Source organism: Gymnodraco acuticeps, unplaced genomic scaffold (genome assembly GCF_902827175.1).
Source record: "Gymnodraco acuticeps unplaced genomic scaffold, fGymAcu1.1, whole genome shotgun sequence".
NCBI classification, from domain to species: Eukaryota; Metazoa; Chordata; class Actinopteri; order Perciformes; family Bathydraconidae; genus Gymnodraco; species Gymnodraco acuticeps.
Window position 1 is genome coordinate 447,653 of NW_022990590.1, and position 13,814 is coordinate 461,466.

Consider the following 13,814-nt stretch of genomic DNA (forward strand, 5'->3'; position numbering starts at 1 on the left):
ATCTCTGTGGTGCTTAAAAAAACAGGAACCAGTGTGAATGTTGAAACGTGTAAAACTCACACCTCAGTGACACTTAAGAGTCCCTTCCTGAGTATTACCTAACAGACGTGTTACCTTATCTTTGTATTTGGAACAACTATCATGATGATGGATTGGCTGTATACTCTGTTAGCCCATTAGCGCAGATTGAAATCCTTGCTAATAAACAAACACGTACAGCTGGGGCAGCCGGCCTGCAGTTCATCCGTGAGTCTGTCAGGCTATTTTACGTCTGTACTTTGACCCTTGTTGGCAGCTTTACTACTGTCTGGTAAATATATACATGTAGTGTTGCACGTTGCTACTAAGTTATTTTACCTCACCACAAATGACCCCTCACTGGACCTGACTAGAGTCAACTATCTCCCTTTAATGTTTACTGTTTTATTTCTAAAGCTTAATTTATTATTCTGAATGTTTTGCAGAAATGTCCTCCTTCGCGGATTACTCATTCTATGTAAATGTAAGAGTTTTACTAGCAATCAGTCATAGCAGGGGAGGGTCAGTTATGACAGCTGCTAGGGGATATATTTCAAATCATTGTCCCTTAGAATAATTGTATTCCTGTATTTATTCTTCAATTGCCAGTTAATTGTTTCCATCCCTGAAACTGTCTGTGCACTGCTATGAAGTTCCTCAAGGGTCAAACCTAGGACCTTTCTTATTCTTCATTTAAATGGAAAGAACGACACGTGTAATGTTAAAGTAACCAAACCCCTCCATTGGCTGAAGTTATTATGAGCAAAGGTAATTATGAAGGAGGAAGTAAGGTGATAGTGTCATATAGTCTCTGTAGGGAGGATGTCAGGGTGGACTATGGGTCAACTAAACATCAGACTTTAACACAGGAGGCCAGTCTTCTTTTACCAAATCAAACCAACATTCATAGTTTCAACCATTGTGCTTGGAATTGTCCTGAATTTCTCAAACTTTCCTGCGTCTTTGGTTGCCTCATCTGCAGATGTTTTTCCAGCCTTGTGTTCCTCCTCCATGAATACACACTTGTACACTTTAATGATAACATCTGATAGGGATTTGCATGTCTGAGTCTTTCATCCCAGGCCCCTTATAGATCAACGAGGTGTTTACGACCTTAACCATAACCAAATGCTCATAAGCACTGAAACCAGCATAATATGACATGTGTGCGTATGTTTGAAATAAGGAGTGATGGAGGGGGTCGAAGGAGGAAAATGATACTGCAGTAATCTACCTCTCCTTTCACCTCCCTCCTTTATTTTCTATTGACAGCCGGCACTCTTCTTTTCCCTCCCTCTTTTTATGCATCTCCCGCTCATGCCACACATATGGTGTCCATTTCTTTCCGTTGCTTCCTCCTCCTTCCCCCATTTATGTCTTTCTTTCTTTGCCTTCTCTCAATTTCTGTTAATCTCTTCAATCTTTAGGACTCTATTTTAAAACTATTTCTGGTTCTAATTTCTTTCTGTTTTAAAATAGGGAAATCATAATAAAATTATATAAACAGCATTATCACGTATACTGTTCCACAGCTTTGAATGCTTTAATATCACACCTGTCATATTTAAACCGCGTATATTGTCTTTTTAGAAGAAATTACGAACAGCCCTGCATAGAAAGTAGAGTGGTATGGTTTGTAAATAACATGAATATGCAACTTAAATACATTTATTTAGACATATTTTCTTTTCAGCTTCTTTGTGTCATCCCATTCTTCTTACCCACGATGCCAATGTCAAAACATATTTTGACATATCTTTGTGTTTCCATAGCAACTAAATGTAGTGCTAGTGGATAGAAATGGTTCAACATTAGTGTGCTTTCTCACCACTGACTTTATCTATCCATCTTTCCATCTTCGCTTTTCTCGAGGCCATGATCCTTCACCCTCTGTCCCTTGTTGCTTTTGCTTTTTAAAAGAGAACTTTGTGACGGTCATTGACCCCTACTGGTCACCTCTAGAACAACATCAAACTGTAAAATAATGCAAGGTGAATCTCTGATGCAATGATAGAAAGTACTCAAATTGCCATGTCATGCATGTGGGTAAAAAACTATTCTAGGGTATGACATACTAAGATAACTACCTCAAACCATGGTCACAGATATAACACTATGTCTATTGATTTTTACATTCAGCTTGCAATAAGGAGTAAAGCTTTCTCTCCTGGCTGGTCCTTTGTCCAGATCTGCTTTCAGCTCCATCCCACCCTCTCTATTCGGCCCACTCAAACTCCTACGCAGCGCTTAAATACCTCTCACCTACATCCTCCTCTCTTCTTTTGACTCTCACTCTCCCTCTCTATCTGTTAAAATGCACACTTCTCTAAACCTCTCGGCAGCCAATCAATGATGCTTCATTGCCAACGTCCAAAATAATTGTAACTTTATATCATATACAGAAAGAGAAAACTGAAAAACCCAACTTACCCATGTCATTTAGAATATAATAAAAACCACAAACTTTAGTTAACTTTATCAGTTCAGTTTTTATTATCACAAAAAACAATCAAATCAAAAGAGACTTAACATCAAGATATATTGCATAGAAAACTCAACAAAGTAGCATTTTCCCTTACAAATATCCCTATTCACATCACTGGAATTGAACGATGTGTGCATAAATGCATATAATTAGCATGCACACACATGAGGGCAAGGCAGTGGCGTGGCTCCCATTTACACACGACTGTAAATTACCCAACACTTCTCAATCAATTATTCATAATCCGTAATTAATTATGAAACGATCAGTAATCCAATACCAGTCCACTCGGCTTGTGGTTGCCTAGTAACCATGACCCATATTAAATGCCAGCATTGTTGCCCGTAACCAGAGCGCCCATTTTTTTTCCCACAGGGCTTCGGGCCTGGGGGAATTATAGTGGAGAGTAAATAAAGTGTGTATGGGGAGTGAATACGGTGGATGTCCGTGTGTACGCGTGTGGTCATATCATACTGGTTGCTTTGAAGGGTGATCACACGGGGTAAACAAGCATGGCCGATTAATAATGCAGTATTTTAGCTCGTGCCGGGAATGACTATGGCCTACGAGAGCCCTCTAATGGGATACGCCACGGGGAACACGAGCAAAGAGCACGGCGCTCACAGCCAGACAATGATGATAACACGTCTATGGGGACGCATAACTGCGCAGCACACTACTTTGTCGGCACTTGTTCTGGAACTGCATCAGCAAGTCTCCATATGGTGCTCTGGAGGCCTGAATGAATGATTTATAACACCGTTTTGGGGTGGTGAGTGGCCATTTTTAGGAGGAGAGTGTTCAGTAGATCACTTTCCCTGCACTTTACTGCAACAGCACATTGAACATATACTGCTTGTGTCCTTTTCTTTCTCTCTGTGTCTCTATTCCCTCTTATTATTTCCCTCTCCACCGATGACTGTTGCCCTTTCCTATTCCAAATCCTCCACCGCTGTCTTTTTAAGTACAACTTCCACATCCTTTTTCCACACCAGGAGATAAACACAGCCTATAAATATAGAAGCTGTGTTTTTTACTGTCATGCCACGCCAGTGACATGTAAAAATATCCTTCGATCTGGGGAACATCCTGCCTCCAGTGAGAACATGTAGCCTGTTTGTTTTGTGTGTGTGTGTGTGTGCCTTCTCCTGCAGTCAGCCGTCTTTTATTTCTTCAGTGAGAATCTGTATGGGCCTGTGTGGGAGGTGAAGGGAGACAAAGGAGAGAGGAGCAAGAAAAAAGTCAATGACATAAGAGAAACAGAGAATGAGAGAGAAAAACTAAGCGGTAGAAAGAGAGGGAGAGAGAAAAGTGTGAAGAATGGAGAGAGGGTGGGTTGGGTGGAGGTAAGGTGGAAACGGTGAGCACCGTGTGACCAGACTGCGGTTCCTTCCTCGCCAGCCTGAGAACCAGGAAGTAGTGCTGCTTGTTCTTGCATTATTGAGACTAACAGGAAATGCAAAGGTCTTCAGGAGGGTGTGTGTGTGTGTGTGTGTGTGTGTGTGTGTGTGTGTGTGTGTGTGTGTTGTGTGTGTGTGTGTGTGTGTGTGTGTGTGTGTGTGTGTGTGTGTGTGTGTGTGTGTGTGTTTGTGTGTGTGTGTGTGTGTGTGTGTGTGTGTGTGTGTGTGTGTGTGTGTGTGTGTGTGTGTGTGTGTGTGTGTGTGTGTGTGTGTTGTGTGTGTGTGTGTGGTGTGTGTGTGTGTGTGTGTGTGTGTGTGTGTGTGTGTGTGTGGGTGTGTGTGTGTGTGTGTGTAGGGTAGCTTGTTGTTTCACCTTTTTTAAACTGGCTTATTTATTGGCAATCTTTTTATTATAACAAATTGCTTTACAAAGTGAACAAATAAAATGTGTTTGTTAAATAATTTGTTGCAAACTCTGCTGTTCCCTTCTTCTCTACGGAGCGTTTTGGCCTGTTATTGTTTTGGTTTTCTAGGCAGAACTTTCAATGTTCTCTCTCTACTCTAATCAGGGTCGCTTCCAACTGTGGATAAATGGTGCTGGGCAGGTACCACATTGTTTGCTACCTGCCCAGCACAAACCGTCTCAGTTACAGTAGCAACTAACTGGTGAACACAGTGAAGCATTTAGCAGCTGAATAGCCAGAAACGTTCCCTCATAATTTGGTGGAAAGCTAACCGAAGCTGAGCGGTAGTGAATATTCTCATCATTCTCCCATACCAACGCTATCACCTACAGATGCAGACATCACACATCATTTTCACCAAAATGGCCCAAGTCTATTAAAGTATGTTGAATGGAATTTGACCAGTGGCGAGCAGTCAGGGCCCTCTAGGTCCTCTGTGAGGGCCTAAGATATTCTAAAAAATAATATTTGAAAACATTAAAAAAATAAATTTTTATTTTAAATATTTTTTTGTTGTTACATTTTTCATTAGTTTTACCAAAATAACTTGATTTAATTGTATTTAAAATAATATTTCAAATAAATAAATCCTTCGAATCTGCCTGTTCAGTTTCTGTTGAAATGTGAAGGGTTAAATGCCGTCTCTGCGAGTTATGTGAAGACGGGAGGGCTTGTTGGTCCCTCTGTACAATCACAGAAGGGGAGGTACTTCGCCTCTCTCTCGAGAGTAATGTCAAATGACAGTACAATTGACCAATCATATCTTCCCTCTAAATGGGCGGGCTTTATTTTTGCGGACTTTATGACAAGTTCCCTCCGCTGTGAGGTCTATGCAAGTGGTGCAGTAACGCATCCTAAAACCCGGAAGTAAACTTCGCTCGGATTCCCTCGACAGAAAGCAGTGGGATTTCTCCAGAGGATTTTGGAAAATAGCCCGAAATAAGGTCTGTGGAAAACGAACCTGTTAGATAAATGCACGTTTTGTTCAGCCGGATAATATCCACATGTCTACCCTACTTTTATTATTTTCGAAGGGGTCAGAGGGCCTAGGTATAAAAGTCACGGCTCGCCACTGAATTTGACTCTGACTCAGCTGTTTCCTATATACTAACCATCCAAACAGCATTTGTCCACACTTCATCTTCTAAACCCCAGTGCAGCCATTTTTCTCTTAAGTCATGCCGTGTAATTATTATTTATGTGCTATTAATGTTTAATATGATACTCCAGGGAAGATGGTGCCGTCATTGCCATTTCAGACCAACACAGAAACACACAGCCAAAGAGTTGGAGCATTTGCCCCACTTTTATCCTGAGACCTATCAAATGCTGTCGATGCTTTCATATCAAACATGTCATCGCCTAGGATCCATCCAGCAGAGTTCCCACTGAGGTCCCCCACTTTGATTGGAAATGCAAAGAATTAGGCTGCAACACATCACTGGGGATCCATCGCTTAAGGCTACGCCAAGCATGTCGCAACCGCCAGGCTCTGGGTGGATTCGGGGTCTGCTCTGATTGTTTCTCTTCTCCTGGGTTGGGTCTTTTTTCTTACCTCGTATATAGCATTTACTCAACACATTTCCAGCTGAATAAATGGATGACTTCGAGAGGGAGATGTTAGATCAGTGGATATGGCCCGCGATGTGGGCTTTTAGCACGCCAAGAGATCATCAAAATAATCACTGTTGCCTGTGCAAACAGTGTGCAGGTGCTCAGGCACAACACAAGATGAGACAGGGCCCCCCACGCCAGCTCGCAAGGGCCAGGGAGCAGCAGGTTGCCTTGGGAACCCTCGGCTCCCTCTTTCTTGTCATTACTCCTTTGCACACTCCCCCTTTTTAATCTGCACCATGCTTTCAGTGACAACCCCCATCCCCCTTGATATATACACACAATACATGCATGCACACACTCACATATAAAGAAGCTCAAGTAAGCAGGCAGAAATATGTGTTCATACGTGCACACACACATGCATGAACATCAGGCCTATAAAGATAAACATGCTGGTTTATCCGTCACTGAGCCGTAAACCCTGCATCAATCTGCACTCTATTTGGATAGCAGAGATTCAAAAGAGCCATTGTAAAATAGTATTCCTCTTCCTTATTCTAACAGTCATACAATACAGAACCCAGCTTTGGATCTGTTCTGATTTTGAATAGTACCCTTATCTATTCATGTATTTGCATTCTTCTTTATTTGTCTTTATTTAGCGGTATGTCTTTACAGTTTTGTATCTTAAGAGGTGAACCCACCCATGTCTCTCTTGCTCTCAACCTTAGCCTTCATCGCAGCATAATCAAAGCCTCCTTGAACAACCCCCAACCCCCCACACACACACTTTAGTCAAGCCACACATTCACTTATGTATACATAATATATACAACTCTCAGGTTTTTCACCGGGCTGAGGATGTGACCTGTGTGTAGTGCACGGCTCGCTCTGATTGCCCATTCAACAACAGAGGGGAAGTGCCCTGGCTCATCACCAAGAGAAAAAATGACGCCACTAAAGCTCCTCCAGCCGAACATTTTTTCACATAGTAAATCTTCATGAAATAATGAACAGCAACCTGTTATTGTTCCAAGGTGTGTCTGTAAATCAAACCAGGAGTGCTAAAGATTTGGACAAAGTGTGTTTTTATTTTGATAGAAATGTTCCTTTTATGTGTTGTGTAGGCTTTGGAAATGGTGGTGATATATCAGCGCCGTCCTGCAGCCTTCGGTATGATGTGTTTTATTAAGGTGAATTTGGGGCTTGATTAAATGTGGTTTTGCCTGCAGTATATCAATACATATTGAAAGTGTTTATGATGCTTAGCTCCAGGCGTACAGGTCTTAAGACTGGAACTCTACTGCCTCTCAGTGGGCAGTGGCTGAGTCAGAGAGACTTATGATCTCACATCTGGAACTGAGAACAGACTTGATGACATACAAGCCTACTAAAAATGGACAGAAAAAAATGAATGAGAAGAATTGGTGGATTATGGGCAGAAAAAGCATTTTTACAGTCTACACAATTACATCACTAAACAAGTGGACCAACAGAAAGAGAAACAGAAATGACAATTATTTAGATAATCAATTGATTGATTCTTTAGGTTGATTTTGATACCCCCAATTCTCTGGTTCCAACTTTTCCAATGTAAGCTTTTTCGGCTTGTTCTTCTTTAATTTGATATGAAACTGAATATATTTTTCTTTTATGACTGTTAGACAAAAAATGCTATGTGAAGTTGAATTTGGGCTATGTGATAGTGAAATGAGTATATTTAGCTTTCTTTCTTGTTTTTGGATCAAACTATTAATCATATATTCAATGAATTAGTTGCTAGTATAATTAAATAATAATTAGTTGCAGCTCTAAGATTTTCTTTTAAGTCTCTTTAGAAGGACCACGCTGTGTTTTAAGAGCATACATTTCTCACCACAAGACTAAAATTGCCCTTTCATCTTAATCATAACTTTCATCTTAATCATAACTTAATCATAACTTTTTCCCGAATAATTGTTTTGAAGTAATGAAAGAAAGCTTCACAGTTTCCAGTAAACACTTCAGAATCTTTTTATGTACAGGTGAAGTCAATAAAAATAGATTTATTTCCCAAAGTTGGTCATATTTCATAGTGGCAGTGCTACTGATGAGGTGTGGTTACCTTCATTTAGTCTCACAAACCTCCTGTATGGTTGTTTCTCGGGGAGGTGCCAGCTATAGTCTAAACTCATTCAGGGAGTTGGCTGGGTCAACACACGAGCCTCCTGGTTATCTGGCTGACACTGAACACACACCCCGGCACATACACAATCATACACATCAAGTCATTTTGGGTCATGGGAACGCGACAGTGAGCTCACACTGTGTTTATTCTGTATGGTTTCCTATTTGAATGTGTCCTTCTCACGGGACTGTTAATGGCTTCCCCTTTCCCAGGGCAAGGCAGTGCGATCAGACCTTATCCAGGTCATGCCAGTGGGGCAGGAGGTACCAGGAAGAATGAAGTAAATCCCGGACACTGTGTCAGCATCAAGGACTCCTGCTCCAAAGGTTTATCCAAGAATTGAATTAGCCGACTTGCCACGAAAAATGTGAGCTGTAATTTCTGATAAACACCTTGTTGGGGAAGGATTTTATGACGTGTTGTTGTGTGCACTTGTACTTTTCTTCTGTGTCTTGAAGTGCATAGTTTTAGGGAATCTAAACTCAACCAGCAACTACCTCTATTTGGCTCTCTTCTGATGGCAGATAAATGCTGAATGATTTTTGTGTAGAATTCACTTCATAGCCTGCTGAGGATTTATTGACTTAGGTTTGCTGCGGCGAGAGGTCTTATCACTTTAAAAGTCTAGCCCGAAGGTAAATGGATGTATCCCAGCAGAGAGCTGCAGGGGGAATAGACCCTCTAAAACAGGGGTGGGGAACCTCCGGCCCATACGGCCCGCGAGACCATTTGGTGTGGCCCTCGAGGTAATTTATAAACACACGCAAAAAAGAAAAAAATTAAAGAAATCTAGACCGCAAAATAATTAAACAAGTGAGTGCCTGTTTTTCCTGGCCAAGGTCAGGGTCCTTGAACACAACACAAGCCTAACGTGTCATCACGTGGTATGTCTCGTCTGACAGGGGTGTAATTCTGACGGAGAGCACGAGAGCACCAGAACGCCGCTCCGCTCCGGCACTTCCAAAAATTGCAGTACCCATAAGGAGCCGTACACACAGGGGCGGTTCTAGGGGGGGGCAGTGCCCCCCTAACACTGACCTGTGGCCCCCCTAAAAATGAAAAGTGAAAAAAATGAAAAATGTATGATTTATTACACGATTTATTGAATGACGGAATAGACGGAACTAACGTTATTCGTCATTCTAGTCGGACCCATTAGAGCGGTGCACTCAGGACCCATTAGAGCGGTGCACTCACTTTCACTGTCCGGCTGAAGCGCGCGAAAAACAAACACTTTTCATCTCGGATCATCAGAGGCTGTTGCATCCAAGAAAGACTGATTGAAACCTACGTTTCGAGAGACTACCATGATAATTGAAGGTGAGTTAAACTATTGTATCCGTGTAATTGTAGATGTAAAGTAGAGATGTAACTGTTCATTGCCTTTATTTTTATATAAATATGATATGGTGTTAGTGCAAAAATTGTACTATAACTTAAGCTGAAGCTAACAGTAATAACTATAAGATATATCTGAAATAAATAAGTGTACTGAAACAAATACCAATAACTGTATTGCATTGTTTTCTTATGCGCAATTACTTCATACTGTCTAGTTTTCTTTTTTGTCCTGCATTTATTGTGCCCCCCTCAGAAAATAACTGGCCCCCCAGTGGCCCCCCCCAGTCAAATTGGTCTAGAACCGCCACTGCGTACACATGCTGCAGTTTTTGCGTGGCTGTGTCTTAGTTGTAAGCCCAGTGGCGATCTGTCATACTGATCATACAGTCAATAACTTTGTTGTTATTAGCATCTGGTTAGCTAGCTATGCTAACGAATATAAGAAGCTTTTTCCACAACCAGTGAGGTAAAGGCACATTTGTATATGATCATTATAGTTATTAAACAAATAAGAGAATAAAGTAAATGGGTATAAAATACTATATGACAGTAAAAAAAAAGTTGTTATTAATAAACAAGAATACAGTTTGAAAGGAGAGTGATTTGTAAAATACCCATAAAGAAAAAGAAAATCTGCTTACAGTTCTGTTTCATCTGGGTGTTGAGAGATGTATCCATAGATCTCCTAATGTTGCTCCCAAAGTGCACCAGATTGATGCTTTTAACTTAAACATTTAAAAAAACGAATCTTCCCGGGGGAGCATGCCCCCCGGACCCCCCTAGAGGAGGTTAGGTCCCCCCACACTTAAATCATGTTCACATGGATAGGAGTCTAAATACATTTGCACACATCTTGTGTCCATATCTTTCTGTTTTGGTGGTCATGCCACAACCGTGCACGTGCATGCGTGTGTCATGGCAAGATATCTGGATTAAGAGGTTGCTTTTTCTTTGCACAGCATGAAAGACAGGTGAAATGAGTGGGCTGTGATTTTAGTATTTTTAAGCAGAGGTCAATCATTTGTACGGCCCTCGGAGGATGTTGAAAACATTTAAATGGCCCTTGAGAGGAAAAAGGTTCCCCACCCCTGCTCTAAAAGAATGTAAATGTGACATTTTGGGTTGAATAATCTTCAGTGTTCTGCACAAATGTTGACATTTCGTGAAGTGATCCAACTTCAGAGACTGACAGTAAGCTGTGCTCATACTCTGCCTCATTTTTCAACTGGAAACTTCTAATATATAAACTCCAACTTGTGGAATACAAATTAGGAAACATGTAGATCCTTGTAGAGGAGCTTCTCACCACATGAGGGCGCTATTGTTAGTTGATTCTTAAACAGAGGACACTGCAGCTTCTAGCAACAGATGTAACAGAACTTAAAAAACGTTTTTATATAACCAAGTGCAGTACTCATCACTTCATAATTAATGAGTAATAATCTTGGAAGCGTAAATAAGAATAGTCCAATTTACAGAGGAGGTCACAAGATTTTTTTTTGGATTGATTCATTCTTCATAAACACAAATATCTGATCAAATAGCTCAGCACATAGGATTTCTTATCACTAAGAGCCCTTTAGGGGCTTTTGGTATTCAGAATTGCTGCATAAAGACATAATGGCCTTAGAAACCATAGATTAGAATATCTCACAGCCTCTAGTTTCTAGCAAATGGATTAAAATGTTAACCCAAATATTCAAGCTGCCACCGGGGTTAAGATGAGCCTGAGGTTGAAATTGGAGTGAAATGAAACGTGATAGGTACTTTAAATAGAGATACAAAAAAACTGCCACTGGTATCTGATTAAAAAGCCAATGTTTACTATGGACTACATTAAGGTTGGTATTGATCTGACTGCACCTGGATCGATTTGTTCACTGGGGGTAATATCCCTGCCCTGTGCTAAGAGTAAAGGTCATACCCCCTCCTGCCATCCATCTATTTTTTATCTTTACCTGTCTCAACCCAGATGACTTCATTTTGGTCTGATTCTGATTGCATCTTATTATTCGCAGCACACATCTTATCCTCCCCAGAACGTAATCCTGATCCATGCCATTGAGAGGAACATCGTTATCATTAATTTTGCTGGCCACATAATCTACACTGTGATGCTGTTCGTATTTTGCAATTACAAGTATTTTCACACTTGATGAGATTCAAGATGGAGTGGTAAATAGTGAGCCCTTTGTAAGTTGATGGTGATAGGGCCACTGATATATCTAGTTATTCTCTTTTCCAAACTTGTAAAATGGCCCATTTAGTTTGTTAAAGAGACTATAATCAATGTTTGTATGATAACAGTGGATACAATGCAGTTTTCCATAGCGTCCTTTTCACTACTAAGAGCAATATATTTCTCCCAGGAGATGGTGGTGACCAAAAACAGCGATAACAGGGGAGTAGAAATTGGACCGCCATTCTATCGCTGTCTCTTATAAATTTACTTTGCCATACAACTGAACTGGGTCCTCAATAATATTTTGAGGAAACAAATTTTCTCCAAATATTTGGTTGCACTTCTTAAAGGTGAGGTAGGTAAGTTTGAGAAACCGGCTCGAGATACACTTTTTGTTATATTCCAACAAAACCTTTGCGAGATCTCGCAAAGGTTTTGCGAGATCTCGCAAAACCCCTTTGCGAGATCTCGCAATACTTTTCATTTACACTTCCTGGTCAGTTCGGCTGCTACGGCAACACAGAAACCATAACAATGGAGTGGTTCATCGATTTTACTTTGAGCTTGGCCTTAAATATATAACATCAGTGCTTGGCAATAGGCACGGATTTCACACATAGACTGTAAAGGGTTTCACATAAGTGAAGACACCTCAAGAAAACACTCAGAGCGAGGGGACATGCACGTTCCTCTGAGCTGAGTTATTGACAGATTCGAATTTCGCGGATCAATAACTCATGAACATAACGTTGTAAAAATACAAACAACATGACTTTACAATCATAGCAAGGTAGACAACGAGCTACAGAGTCGTTTTTATCAGAACAGTTCGATACGCGCCGTCATCCGAGCTAAACATCAATAATTGGTCACAATCCGCAGCTGGAGGAGGGAGAGGAGTGCTTAGGGACCGTCTACAAACTGCAACGGGGTTTTGCGAAATCTCGCAAAAGTATTGCGAGATCTCGCAAAGGGGTTTTGCGATATCTCGCAAACATTTTTTTTTCTTCTCCATGTCCCCTGGGGGCTCCGTACGATAGCAATGAATATCTTAAGTGCTTTGACAAAAAATACATAGAAAAATGTCATCTGTGGAAGCTGTAGTACTGTAAAAAGCACGACCAATCATTTTAGCCGGCCCGACTAAAATAACTGGTTGGCCTACCTGCCTGTCAGCCTTCCATCTGTGCACAAACTTATCTCGTGCCCTCATTGGTCATGTGCGCGTTCGTGTGTGTTGGAGGAGGGGCTCTGTAAGGAAGTGGCAGATTTTTTCCGGTTATGTATTTCAAATTCTAGCACACTCGAGCTGGTTTCTCCAAACCCCACCTCTAACACATGGTTAATTTTTTTGTTATTGAAGTAACAGACTTAAATCAAAACAAGTCCATGTTGATTTTTGCTTTTTCAGTTATTCCTGTTTTTGTTTAAACAATTAATTCACACATCACTTCGATGTGTGGGCTTCCATGGACCAGGATTAAAAACCTATTTATGATACGTCCACCAACATATTTTGGAATAAAAACAGCCCTCCTTCGGAAAGTAATTGACAATGCAGGTTCATTGTAGGCCTATGGGAAGTACATTTTTTAGGAGACCAAAAAAGCACTCAATTAACTACTTGGCTAATAGTTTTAGCCAACTAGAAGGCAAATCAAGATGAAATAGGAAGGGAGACATCTCCATTATTTCACTAGCTCATTTACTCTGATGCGGATTTCACACCAGCGCTTTTCCCTTTCTAGCTCCGAGCGGGAGCTTTTCTGGTTCAGCTCCGGTTTCTCTTTTCTGCTCCCGCTCTGTTCACACCGCCCAGAACTGCCGCTGCTGCGTCATGACGTCACCGTTTACGTGCCTGCTTCATAAAATCCAAACCGCGCGGAAATCCCTCACATAGAGAATTATAAAATTATACATTGAAGTCAATGGAGAGAGAAAGGTTATCTTTTGATCCCGTTTGAATTGTGCCACGAATGACACATATGATGTTTGTCAATTTAAAAGAACATTTTGCAAGTCATAAAAATGTGTCGTAAAACTATGAAGTTACACATTTGTTTGTGTGAAACCGCTCAGTGAACTACAGGTCTCTGGTCTCGCACAATACGCGTCACCATCACAAAGACGGCCGTCACGTTAGCAAATTTCACCTGTTTCTTTCAGAATGAGGCGAAAAGTATAAAACGAGGTGAACATC

At 41.0% G+C, this 13,814-nt stretch overlaps 1 long non-coding RNA gene across 1 annotated transcript; it reads left to right on the forward strand.

Moving 5' to 3' along the window:
• Nucleotides 1-5,253: 5,253 nt before the first annotated feature.
• On the forward strand, nucleotides 5,254-8,469 carry LOC117554198. Its single transcript, XR_004570240.1, has 3 exons — nucleotides 5,254-5,311; nucleotides 7,052-7,097; nucleotides 8,304-8,469. It is a non-coding gene; the product is annotated as an uncharacterized LOC117554198 (long non-coding RNA).
• The last annotated feature ends 5,345 nt before the right edge of the window (nucleotides 8,470-13,814 follow it).